Source organism: Enhydra lutris, unplaced genomic scaffold (genome assembly GCF_002288905.1).
Source record: "Enhydra lutris kenyoni isolate GAN:26980312 unplaced genomic scaffold, ASM228890v2 scaffoldscaffold15, whole genome shotgun sequence".
NCBI classification, from domain to species: domain Eukaryota; kingdom Metazoa; phylum Chordata; class Mammalia; order Carnivora; family Mustelidae; genus Enhydra; species Enhydra lutris.
This window is the reverse complement of record NW_019154099.1, coordinates 36,211,650-36,223,308: the sequence shown is the minus strand read 5'-3', so window position 1 is coordinate 36,223,308 and position 11,659 is coordinate 36,211,650.

The following is an 11,659-nucleotide window of genomic DNA, read 5'->3' as shown; positions in this document are numbered from 1 at the left end:
AAATAAAATAAAATAAAATAAAATAAAATAAAATAAAATAAAATAAAATAAAACAAAAAAATAAGAAAGAAAGAAAACAGAGCCTAAAAGAAATACCCAAGGGCTATTATTTTTTGAGGAATATAATCACAAGGAAGTCGAAGTGGGGTGATGGGGGAAGGAAGTGTGGTCAGAAAGGATACAGACCAAACAGAATATAGGCATTAGGGAACTTGTTGTTCTTCATAACAAACACAACTCATGGTGGGCCTTCAATGATGCCTTCATAGAGGCTTTATGAATTTCTGCTTTGTAGAATAGTACTTGGGTGGGAGTAAGAAAAATATGGTCCCCATTACAGTCCCCATTACTCTAATAAGAGTCAAGCCATGCCTTTCAAGTTGTGTCATTAAGCCAATTTCTTTGACCAAAAGTCTAGATTTTTCTCCAGCTCTGGAAGGGATGGAAGAGCTAACAATACAGGGGTCTAGTCTAACAATACAGGGGTCTAGTCTGATGCTTGGCTCCCAATCTTACACTTTTGTGCATAGGAGCTCACAGAAGGCTCATACAAATAAATGGTCACTTGTTAGTGGCTACATTAGTCCATGAAATAGTGGCTATATGGTTCACGACTCAGGGGTTCTCATTACAACAGCTAAAAACAGCAGACTTGGGAGTGGGAAGGGAAGTGAAACAGGCAGGGAAGGTGGCAGTGCTGAGTCTAAAAGAGACATACAGTATGTCCTAATACATGAATAAATTTTAGTTTGAGTCATTGTATTTGTTACCTATTACTGAGTAACAACTTAGGAAGCTGAGGGGCTTGGAGGCCGTCAGGGAAATGCAGAGACAGCAGCTCCAGTGGCCCATCCCTCCATAGAAACATCGAAAATTTGAGCTAAAACTATCAGAATTAACTTTGTCAGAACTCTGGAAAACAAAGGTTTCCAGCAACCGAGGGAATGCTTCACCTAGGGAAAGGAAATTTAAAAATGGCAAGTAAGCTATGTGGCATTTTTATCTGGCCTGCCCTTCCTTCCTTCACAGCTTGATGGTGGTCTGGAAGCTGGAACCTGGTCCCAGGGCAACAGAGCAGCTCTTATAGACAAAGAATTTGTGTTTGTATCTTCTAATCTGTCTGGGAGCTACCAAGGACTGACGCAAACCATTTATCTCTATTATACCTAACGTGGCACTCACTTGGGGTGGAAAAACAGTAATCATTCCTGGAAAATCTTATAAGGCACACAAGCCTCAACTGCCTAAGGTAAAATATTATGTTTGAGGTATACAACGGAGCTCCTAAAGCCTTGAAGGAAAAACTGGGGAAAGAGTTTCTTTGGGAAACTGGGATATTAATAAAGTCCTTGCGTATTCTAGGGAGTTTAGAGAGCTGAGACTTTGCCTAGGGCAAGATATGTACTCAGAGAAGATCTAAGAAGATCCTAAATCTTAACTCTGGCTGATCTCTATGCTTAGCAAAGCACACTGTGAAGGATAAGGCAGAGGTGTAAATGGCCTGGCTAAAGTTATGAAGGAGTGCCCCAGTTCCATATACAAAAACTAGGATATCCTTCCTTCCTTCCTTCATCTTTCTTTCTTTCTTTCTTTCTTTCTTTCTTTCTTTCTTTCTTTCTTTCTTTTTTTCTCTTTCTTTTTGTTTGTTTCATTATTCTCTCTTATTCTCTGTTTCTCTCCTGGCATTCGAGGAAATTTTTGTCAAAATATTAACTAAATGTAAGTTAAGGAACAGAGACTTCAGAGCCACACAAAGAATACAGACATTCCAAAAATAGTTTAGAAAAGTCACTGAACAAACAAACGGTCACAGCCCAAAACAAGCAAGGGGGAAAAGCTGAAGAAAAGAATGTGATTTTTATAAGTCAATCAGGGAAAGACAACTATCGTATGATCTCCCTGATATGAGGAAGTGGAGATGCAACGTGGGGGGTTTAGAGGGTAGGAAAAAAATAAATGAAACAAGACAGGATTGGGAGGGAGACAAACCATAAGAGACTCTTAATCTCACAAAACAAACTGAGGGTTTCCAGGGGGAGAGGGTAGGGACAGGGTGGTGGGGTAATGAACATTGGGGAGGGTATGTGCTATGGTGAGTGCTGTGAAGTGTGTAAACCTGGAGATTCACAGACCTGTACCCCTGGGGCTAATAATACATTATATGTTTATTAAAAAAAAATTATTTTAAAAAAGAACATGATTTTTAGAATTACATTAAACTATCTGGTATGCCCAGTTATGAGCAAAATATGATGGAATATACAAAGCAATAACAAAATCTGGCCCTTCCAAAGGAAAAAAAAAATTTACAAAACTGTCCCTGAGGAAGGACAGACATTGTTACTAGACAGAGACATTAAATCACCTGTTTTATATATGCTCAAAGAACTAAAGGAAACCATGGACAAAGCGCTAAAGGGAAACAGAAGAATAATGTATGAAGAAATAGAGAATATCCAGGAAGAGAGAAATTATATAAAGAAACAAAACAGAAAAACTAGAGCATACTAGCACAATAACTGAAATGAAAAATTCCCTAAAGCAGTAAAGAGCAGATTTAAGCATGCAGAAAAGAATCAGCAAACTTACAGAGAGGGCATTAGAATTATCCAGTTTGAAGAACAGAAAGGAAAAAGAAGGAAGAAAACTTAAGATAGACTGAGATCTGTGGAACACCATCAAATAAACATCCCACCACACGGATAAGTAGGACCCTTTATGCAACATTCTCCAGAACAGATTGTATTTAAAAGATTTTATTTATTTACTTGAGAGAGAGCACGAGGAGGAGGAGGAGGAGAGGGAGAATAAGACTCCTTGTTGAGCAGGGAGCCTGACGCGGGGTTCAATCCCATGACCCGGAGATCATGACTTAAGCAGAAGGCAGACACTTAATCGACCAAGCCACCTAGGAGCCGCCAGAATAGATCTTAGATAAGGCAGCAAAATAAGTGTTAACAAATTGTGCAACACTGAAATTAAAAAAAAATAATAATCTTTTATGAACACAATAGAGTGAAGCTAGAAGAAATCAGTAACAAAATTTAAATTACTATGTGGAAAATTCATAAATATGTGGAAGTTAAATAAACTCTTAAATAGTGTGTCGAGAAGGAATCACAGGGAAAGTAGAAAATATTTAGAGAGAAATGAAAATAAAACCACAATATAAAAAATAAACAAAAGAGAAACCAAAGCAATTGGAGGCAGCAAAGACTATTTAAACAAAATTTATAGCAGTAAATGCCTATGTCAAAAAAGTAGGAATATCTAAAATCAATAACCTAAACTTATTCCTTATAGAACAAGAAAAAGAAAAAGCGAAAATTAAATCTAAAGCTAGAAGAAGGAATTAAATAATAAAGATTATAATGGTAAAAAATGAAGTAGATAATGGGAAAATAACTGAGAGAATGAACAAAACCAAAATATGTTCTTTAAAAAGATTAACAAAATTGATAAACCTTTAGGTAAAATATCAAATTAAAAAAGGAGAATATGTAGATGATTAAAAAAAAGAAATGAGCACATTACTACCAAACTTATAGAAATAAAAAAGATTATAAGAGATTACTATTAAAAATCAAAAGGAAGCAAATTAACATAGATAAAATATAAAAATTATGAGAATCATACAATTTACCAAAATTAACTAAAAAAGACATAGAAATCTGCAAAAAAAAAAAAAAAATAGAATCAGTAATAATAATTCCCAATAAAAAGCAGTCCAGGAACAGATGGCTTCAAATGTTAAAGTAGAATAAAAATCTTCTCAAATTCTTCCCAAAAAAGAAAAGAGGAAGGAGCACTGCCCAACTCATTCTATGAGGCCAATGGTATTACTCAGATACCAAAACAAGGCAAGTAAGTACACTACAAGAAAGAAAAGTACAGATTAGTTTCCCTTATGAATATAGATAGAAAAATTCTTAACAAAATAATAGCAAACTGAGTCTAACAGCACATTCAAAGGATACACCTTGATGTAATGGGATTTATCTCAGTAATGCAAGGTCGTTTAACATAAAATCAATCAATGTAATATGCCACCTAAGAGAATGAAGGGAAAAAATAAAATAAGCATCATCATTTGAGTTGGCACAGAAAAATTATTTGACGAAATCCAATACCCTTCATGACAAAAATTAATAAAAAAACAAAAACACAACCACTCACAAAATGGAACAGAAACTGAATTTCCTGAACATGATACAGGGCATTTATGAAAAACTAACTGCTAGCAATATATACTCGATAGAGAAAGACTAAAATCTTGTCCTTAAGATTAGGAAAGAAACAAGGATGGCCGCCCGCTTTCACTGCTGCAGGCAACACAATACTGGAGGTTCTAAGAGCAATTAGGCAGCAAAAAGAAATAAAAGGCATCAGAATAAGAAAGGAGGAAATTTACATATGACTCAGCAATTGCACTCTGAGGTGAATACCTAAATAATTGAAAACAGGTGTTCAAATACAATTTTTCCCCCCTAACATGAAGGGTGACACCTGCAAGTCAGGGCCACGCTTGGCCCGACAGTGGTGCACGTGGGATTTCCCATCAAGGCAAACGCTACACAGTTGGAGCCCAGACGGTGCATCAAGTGACTTCCCCACTGTGTGTGGGAGGAGTGAGTGAGGGTCCCAAAAAAGGCTCAGAAGAGGCATGTCTGGGAGGTGCTACACCCCGGGACTGCTGAGAGAGTGGTTAAATCAGGCCCCGGGCACTGCGGCGCACCAAGGCATTGTAGAGCCCGCCCGATCTCGCGGGGTTTCCGGAGACAACGGGAGGCCCCGCGAACCCTGGGCTGAGAAATACTTGAGTACTTCTGGTGCCTCTCCTCCCAGACTTCTCCGTAAGTTTTCTGGCTTACACTGCCCATCGTGCAGACCGGAGTGCTCTTCTGTGCCTGGCCCCGCCTCAGAGTCCTAGTGTGGTAGAGAGGTCTGGCCAGTTGTGGAGGACAGCTTTGGCATAAACACTGGGCTGGAAAAGGAACTCCGCGGGTGGGCAGACGGTGGGCGTGAACTGCGCATGCGTGGGCTGCAAATTCTTAGCGTTTCCGGGAAACGAAAGGGCCCTGCTTGAAGAGCAGGCTGCTGGCTGAGTGCCCCTTTTCACAACCTGGACATATGCCAAGTTGCACGACCAAGCTACCTAAACACACCAATTCATTTTCCTCGGTCCAGCTGTTCCTCCTGGCAGATTCTAGTGTCTAAAATTCACCGCTAGAGAGTATTGCTGCCTGTTTGTTGGGCTTTCACGTGCATAGCAGCGTCAGGACATTATTCTCTTTCTCACCCAGTGCACCTTAGCCCCGTTCCCAATGGGCAAAAGGTGGAATCAACCCAAATGACCCATCACTAGTTGAAAGGATAAACCAGTTGTGGTATATGCAGATAATTGGTATATTTGATGCTCTACCTGGATCCAACATTCTTGCTGTATTCTCTCATTAATCGTCATCTTTCCTGGCCTCAAGACACATCTCTTCTGGGCGAAAATCTATTAGTTGCCTTCTTCCCAAGCTCTTGGTCTGCGAAGAAATAAGGATCCTTTCTCTGGGGGACAGCCAAATCTACTTATTCATCCTTTTCCTGGTAAGTTTTCTTTTCCTTCAAGTTACAGTGTGAAATACTACTTTATTTGGTAGGTGGAAAGCTTTTTCTAATTCACCTTTCTCCTCCAATTTTTTTTTTCCTCCAAAATATTTTGACATGAAGCTTTGTCCAGTCCTTGGTGACCAGATATTTTTTAAACTCAGACGTCAAGATGAGACTTGTATTTTTCATAACTGCTTTTTGACTTTACGTTATTTCTGTGATTTGTTCAACATGTTAAGACCTAGTTGTTGCTTAAAAAAAAAAAAAAGATTTTATTAGTTGTACATTATTATGTAACAAATCACCTCAAAACTTAGTTGGCTTATGATAACCCACATGTATTATTTCAAAATAACTGTGGATCAAGAATCCAGGTCCAATTTTTTGGTCTTTTTTTTTTCTTCTATGTCTCTTGTGAGAGTATAATCAAGGAGTTGGCTCGAATTAGGGTCTCAGTGAACAACTGGGAAATAATCTCCTTCAGGGTCACTCAGTGGATGGTTGTTGATAGCATTTAGTCCATTAAGAATGGTTTGACCCAAGGCCTTAGTTTTTTTCTCGCTTTTGCCACGTGTGCCTGCCTCATGTGGCTTTTTAAGCGGGTAAGATGAAAGTCACAGTTTGGGTAACCTAATTATATGGTGACATTTCATCACTTTTGGCATATTCTGTTTGTTAGCATCAATTCACTACTGTAGTCCTCATTCAAAGGGAGGGAATTTCATAAGGTTAAGACAACAGGTTGTGGATGTTATTGGGCCCGTCTTGGAGTTTGCCTGCCATAGCACTGAAGAGGCTTCATTTAAAAAATTAGCTAATATCTATTAAAAAAACAACAGCACAACAGTTTTACTAAAATACATAAAGGTGGGAGGATATGGTAGGTAGAATAATGGCTCCCCCCAAATTTCCACATCTTAATTCCTGGAACCTGTGAATACATCACATGGTAAGGGACAATTGAGATTGCAGATGGAATTAAAACGGCTAATCAATGGAAATTAAGATAGGGAAATTACCTGGATGGGTCAAATGTAATCCCAAGAGTCCTTAAAATACAAAAGAGGGAAGCAGAGGAGTCAGTGTCAGAATGATGCAGTGTGAAAAAGACTCACTCAGTCACTGCTGGGTTTAAAGATGGAGTGGGGCCCCAAGCTTAGGAATGTGGGCAACCTCTGGATGTTGCAGAAGGCACAGAAAGGTTTTTTTCCTCTCAAAACCTTCAGAAAGAATGCAGTCCTTAACAACAACAACAACAACAGCAACAAAACTCCTATAACTTTAGTCCATGAGATCCATTCCAGAATTCTGACTTTGAGAACTTTTAAGATACATTTTTGTGATCTTAAGGCACCAATGTGTGGCAGTTTGTTAAGACAGAAATGATAAATTAATACAAAGATATTTTGAGATATTTTGCCATTTTACCAAAAAAGGAAAAACAAACAGTAAATGAAACATTATAGATAAGTATAGAGATTTTATGGTTAGTTTAGTTTTTATATATGAATGTGTATGTGTGTGACTGATAGAAGTGATTATTGGATACGGTTAGATTGGACAGAAAATACTATGGTCAAAGTAAAGTTTGTGTAGATATAACAATTTTGAAAAAAATCTTAAAGCTCACCATATACCAAGTATAAACCATAGCCTAATATTAAAATCATTAAGATTAATGGTTAATATTTGATTTTAGTTTTTTGAGAAAGCAGACTTTGAAATAATGGAAATTACATTTGTTAGGTGATGCAAAATAATACCTTTGACAACATAAGAAAAGATTAGGTTTCCTAACTTCATCTCAGTGGGTACTTAGGTTTTAAATCACTGCTTCGGTCACTCAGACTTTTCTCACCTAAATGCAGTTACTGCGTTTATGACTTTCAGTACTAACTCAGAAGTAAACCTACTTTTAGTACATTTCCAATTTTCTGTACTTTTCTGGATTTTTAAAGTTCTATTTACTGTTACTATCTGCATTCACTGCAGAGACTTGCAATTGTTACATTAAATGCGATAAAATGTCTTAGACTTGTTGGAGAGGAATGTCCCCTGTTATTAATAGCAAGTAGTAGCTGACAGCATATATTATGCATTGGGGATTAGATTTGATTTACAAAGCTCCAGAATTGCAAAGAAAATGTGTGGATTTATAGCATTTGGGTGTTGGGCTAGGTTTCTAATTTTATATGATACTCCAAGGGCACTTTTTCCTTATATAAAACGCCCATGAAATTTTTAAGAAAAGTTGTAGCACTCTCAGATTATAAATACTCCCTCCAGGTACTGTAAAAGTAAATCATGAGCACCACAATTAAGAACAAAATACAACAATTTTATTGAAAGAAATTTATTGGAGAACATTTATCTCTGATACTGTACAAAAGACAGAAGTTCTATCTTTTTTATATAATGATCTTTTAATGTTATGAATTCCAAAATTTTTAACTCATGATAAATATACAGTTTTCTAAAACCCTAACAGTGTTTTTTTGCCAGGACTCATGTTTTCCTTCTGCTGAGCTCCCTAGTATAAAGAGGATCCCGAAATGTCACTTTGACAGAATCTTAATGATCATTCAGACCAATATATTCCTTTTCCAATCATAAACCAAGTCTTAGATATTATGAAAGGTACAGAAATTTACATAGTTACCAGTAGAGCTGAGTGTTTAACACAGCTCTTAACTTCCTTTCCATTTTCTACACCATGTTTTCAAAGCACTTGCCTTTCTCAGGCCATTGATGAGGATCTAGGCTCACTTATTTAGAATATTATCTTTACAGAATTTTTTACAAAGCAACTTTATTTTTAATGTAAGCACAGTACGGGGGCGGGGACAAACTCACATAGTAAATATTTAATGAAACCTACGGAAAAGTCAGGTTTTACCTAGGTTTGCTTGGGATGATCCTAATTTGTTCCTATAATCTTAGCCTCAATATTAAGATCTCTTACTTTCTCAGTGAAGTAGGGTTCAAAGCCATCAGTTATGTGTTGGGGTAGAACTGTGATGAAGATAAAGGAAAAGGATAAAATTGTGTTTACGTAGAATAAGAAAGTGAGCTTCCTAAGGGCACAGAGTAAGATCAAAAGGCAGTATAAGTTGCTTGAGATATGTTATCATTTATTTAAAATTAAACCAGTGAGACTGTGATTTTTTTTTTTTTTTGAGGGTAGTTGACTTCACCTGTGATTGGGGTACACTAATTAAGTGTGATGATAAAGAGAAGGACTGGTTTTTTGAGAATGTTTGTAATAATCTGAGTATCATAAACCATGGAATCAAATCTGGAAAGAAGAGAAAATGTAGAGGTCAGTGCAGTGGGTATTTGGATGATACAGATAATGGCAGATAATTTTCTTAGTAGTGAGTGGGAAGGATGGGAGGTGATGGTCCAACAGAGCCATAAATAGTGAAGTTACCTGGGATTACAAAGGTGTGACTAAAGGAATTGTGGACATGAATCATGAGTTTAAGTGAGAAGCACAAGATGTGACTGAAGGAGTGGCTTAAGAGGAGTTTATTTTACAGCCCAGCAGAGAGGAGGCTTAGAAGCACTACTGAGCAACAGGGAAAACATCTGGTCCACACCACCAAACCTCCTCTTTCTGGCCCTGAGATTTAATAAGAGCCAAATAGCTTCCTCTTGCTAGTGCTACAGCCAGGTGGTCTCAGAAGCAGCTGTTAATATAGGCCAGAAAGTAGAAAATTCAGAGCAGAGTTTGCTGCTGACAGATGTGGTTCCCGATGGCAGAAAGAAATGGTAGGAGTTGATTAGAGCTGTGTATTCTAAAAATCATGAATATGATAAGAATAATTCTGCATCTATACAAAACTCGGCAAAACAGGGTATTCCCCGCATAGAACACTGTCTTTAGGCATGCAAAAGTTAAAACGTCAAGCACTAAACATCATAGAATTTATTCAGAGGAAAGACCCCTCGGCTCTCAAAAGTATCCAATGAGCTTTTAGTTTGTTTTCCAGCTAAAAGGCACATTAAAATCAGAAAATGGGGGGGGGGGGCAGGAATATAAACATGGGCTAAAACAGCAATAAAATGAAATAGCTAGCAAATTGGAGGTCAGAAAAAAATAAGACTGTGAGAGAGGGAAGGAAGGAAGACGGGACACAGGAAGGGAACAAAGTACTAAAAATAATATGCCTGTCTATTGCAAATTGGTATGCAGGTTAGAAGCCTTCTTTATGCCTGTTCACATATCTAGAGGTAATATTGTTCTTTTGCAGATTTATATTACATCACTTTAGTTCTTCATAGCAGTCTTAGGACCTTCAAGGTGCTATATTTACACAAAGTTTTTAGTAACTATCCAGTCACCAGGATCCATCTTACACAGAGGCAAGAAAAAACTCCATTGAGTGATGGAAATGTTGTATATCTTAACTAGGTTCCTGCTTGTAGGCATTAAAAAGATACACTTTAATCTCTGAATATTTTGGCATGTGATTTATAAATCAAGTCAGTTGATGAAAAATACTTACGTTTCGTTGCTAGCCCCAGAGTTTTCTGACTTAATTGGTTCTGGGTGCCACCTGGATATTAGGTGGCTCTAGGTGATTCTGACTTGAATATGATTGTCTCCTTGGCTTAGCAGACAGCTACCTGCTTGCCATGTTTGCCTGAGGCCTTTTCTCTCTGTGTGTATATACCTGGTGTCTCTTCCTGTTACAAGGATATGACTCCTATTGGATTACAGCCTTAACTTTAATTACCTCTTTAAGGACCTTGTCTACAGATACAGTCACATTGGGGTTAGAGTTTTACACATGTGAATTTTTGTATGACAAAATTCAGTTCACAGCATATTCTCCCTATATTGGTAAAATAGAATCACTTATGAACCATTCTTATTAATAGATTGGATGTAAACATGAGCAGGAATTTATGGCTAATTTCAGTTCTACAGAAAATACAGTTGCCTTAGCTCAGGCTGCTGTAACAATACCAATGACTGGGACGGCTTAAACAACAGAAACTCATTTCTCACAATTGTGGAGGCTGTCAATTAGACATTAGGGTGCCAGCAAAACCAGATTATGGTAAGAACCTTCCTCTTGGCTTGCAAGTAGGAGGTCCCCACATGGAAGACAGAGCTCTCCTCAGCTTCTTTTTTTAAGGACATGGACCCAATCACATGAGTTCCACCCTCAGTGACTCAACTAAACCTAATTACCTCCCAAAGGCCCCACCTCCAAATACCATCACATTAGGGGTTAGGGCTTTGATGTATGGATTTTGAGGTGCCATAAATGTTTAGTCCTTACCAAGAGGGACTAGGTATAAACTATATGTGAGGAATAAGACAAATGATTCTGGGGAGAAAGTGCAGGCTTACTTAATTTGAAAGAAAAATTGCACCATACAAGTTAAACAGGGAAGGGAGATTTTATTCAAGACTATTGCAGTAGGGGGAGAGAGAGTGAACTCAGCTCTGCTGAAATAAAAGTAGAGTTTTCAGCATTAAGGTGAGCTAGTGAGAAGTACTGGAGAATGTTATTGGGGAAGTTGGTTAGTGTCATTAAGCCATGAGTATTTGCTAATTGGTGCTTAATTGACTCTTGCCCTCCCACTGAGATGAGGCCGATAGGGACATTATCTTCCCAGATAATTACATTTCAAAGGAATGGCTCCCAGGTTTCTAGAAAGACATTATTGGATTGCAAAACTGGCAAGAGACTGAGATTTATATCTCAAAGAGGCAGAGAGAAAATGTACAATAGCAGGTTGTCTAAAGTAAATTCTCTAAGGAAAGGGCTGTCAGAGGTCTACTCAGGAAGAAACCTGTCTGAAATTTTGTCAAGCTGTGGGGAAGGTTAAGACCTTTGTCAAGCACAACTAACTCTTGATTCTTTAGGAGACAATAAATTAAAAAAAAAAAAAATGGAGGAGGACTTAGGAGACTTAAGAAATATAACACTGAGTAAAAAACGTGTACATTTTAATAGAGACTGACCTGAATATATCAGTTTCGAAAAGACATTTTTGAGTCAATCCATGGCATTTTATTATGTACTGGGTATTATATAAAACC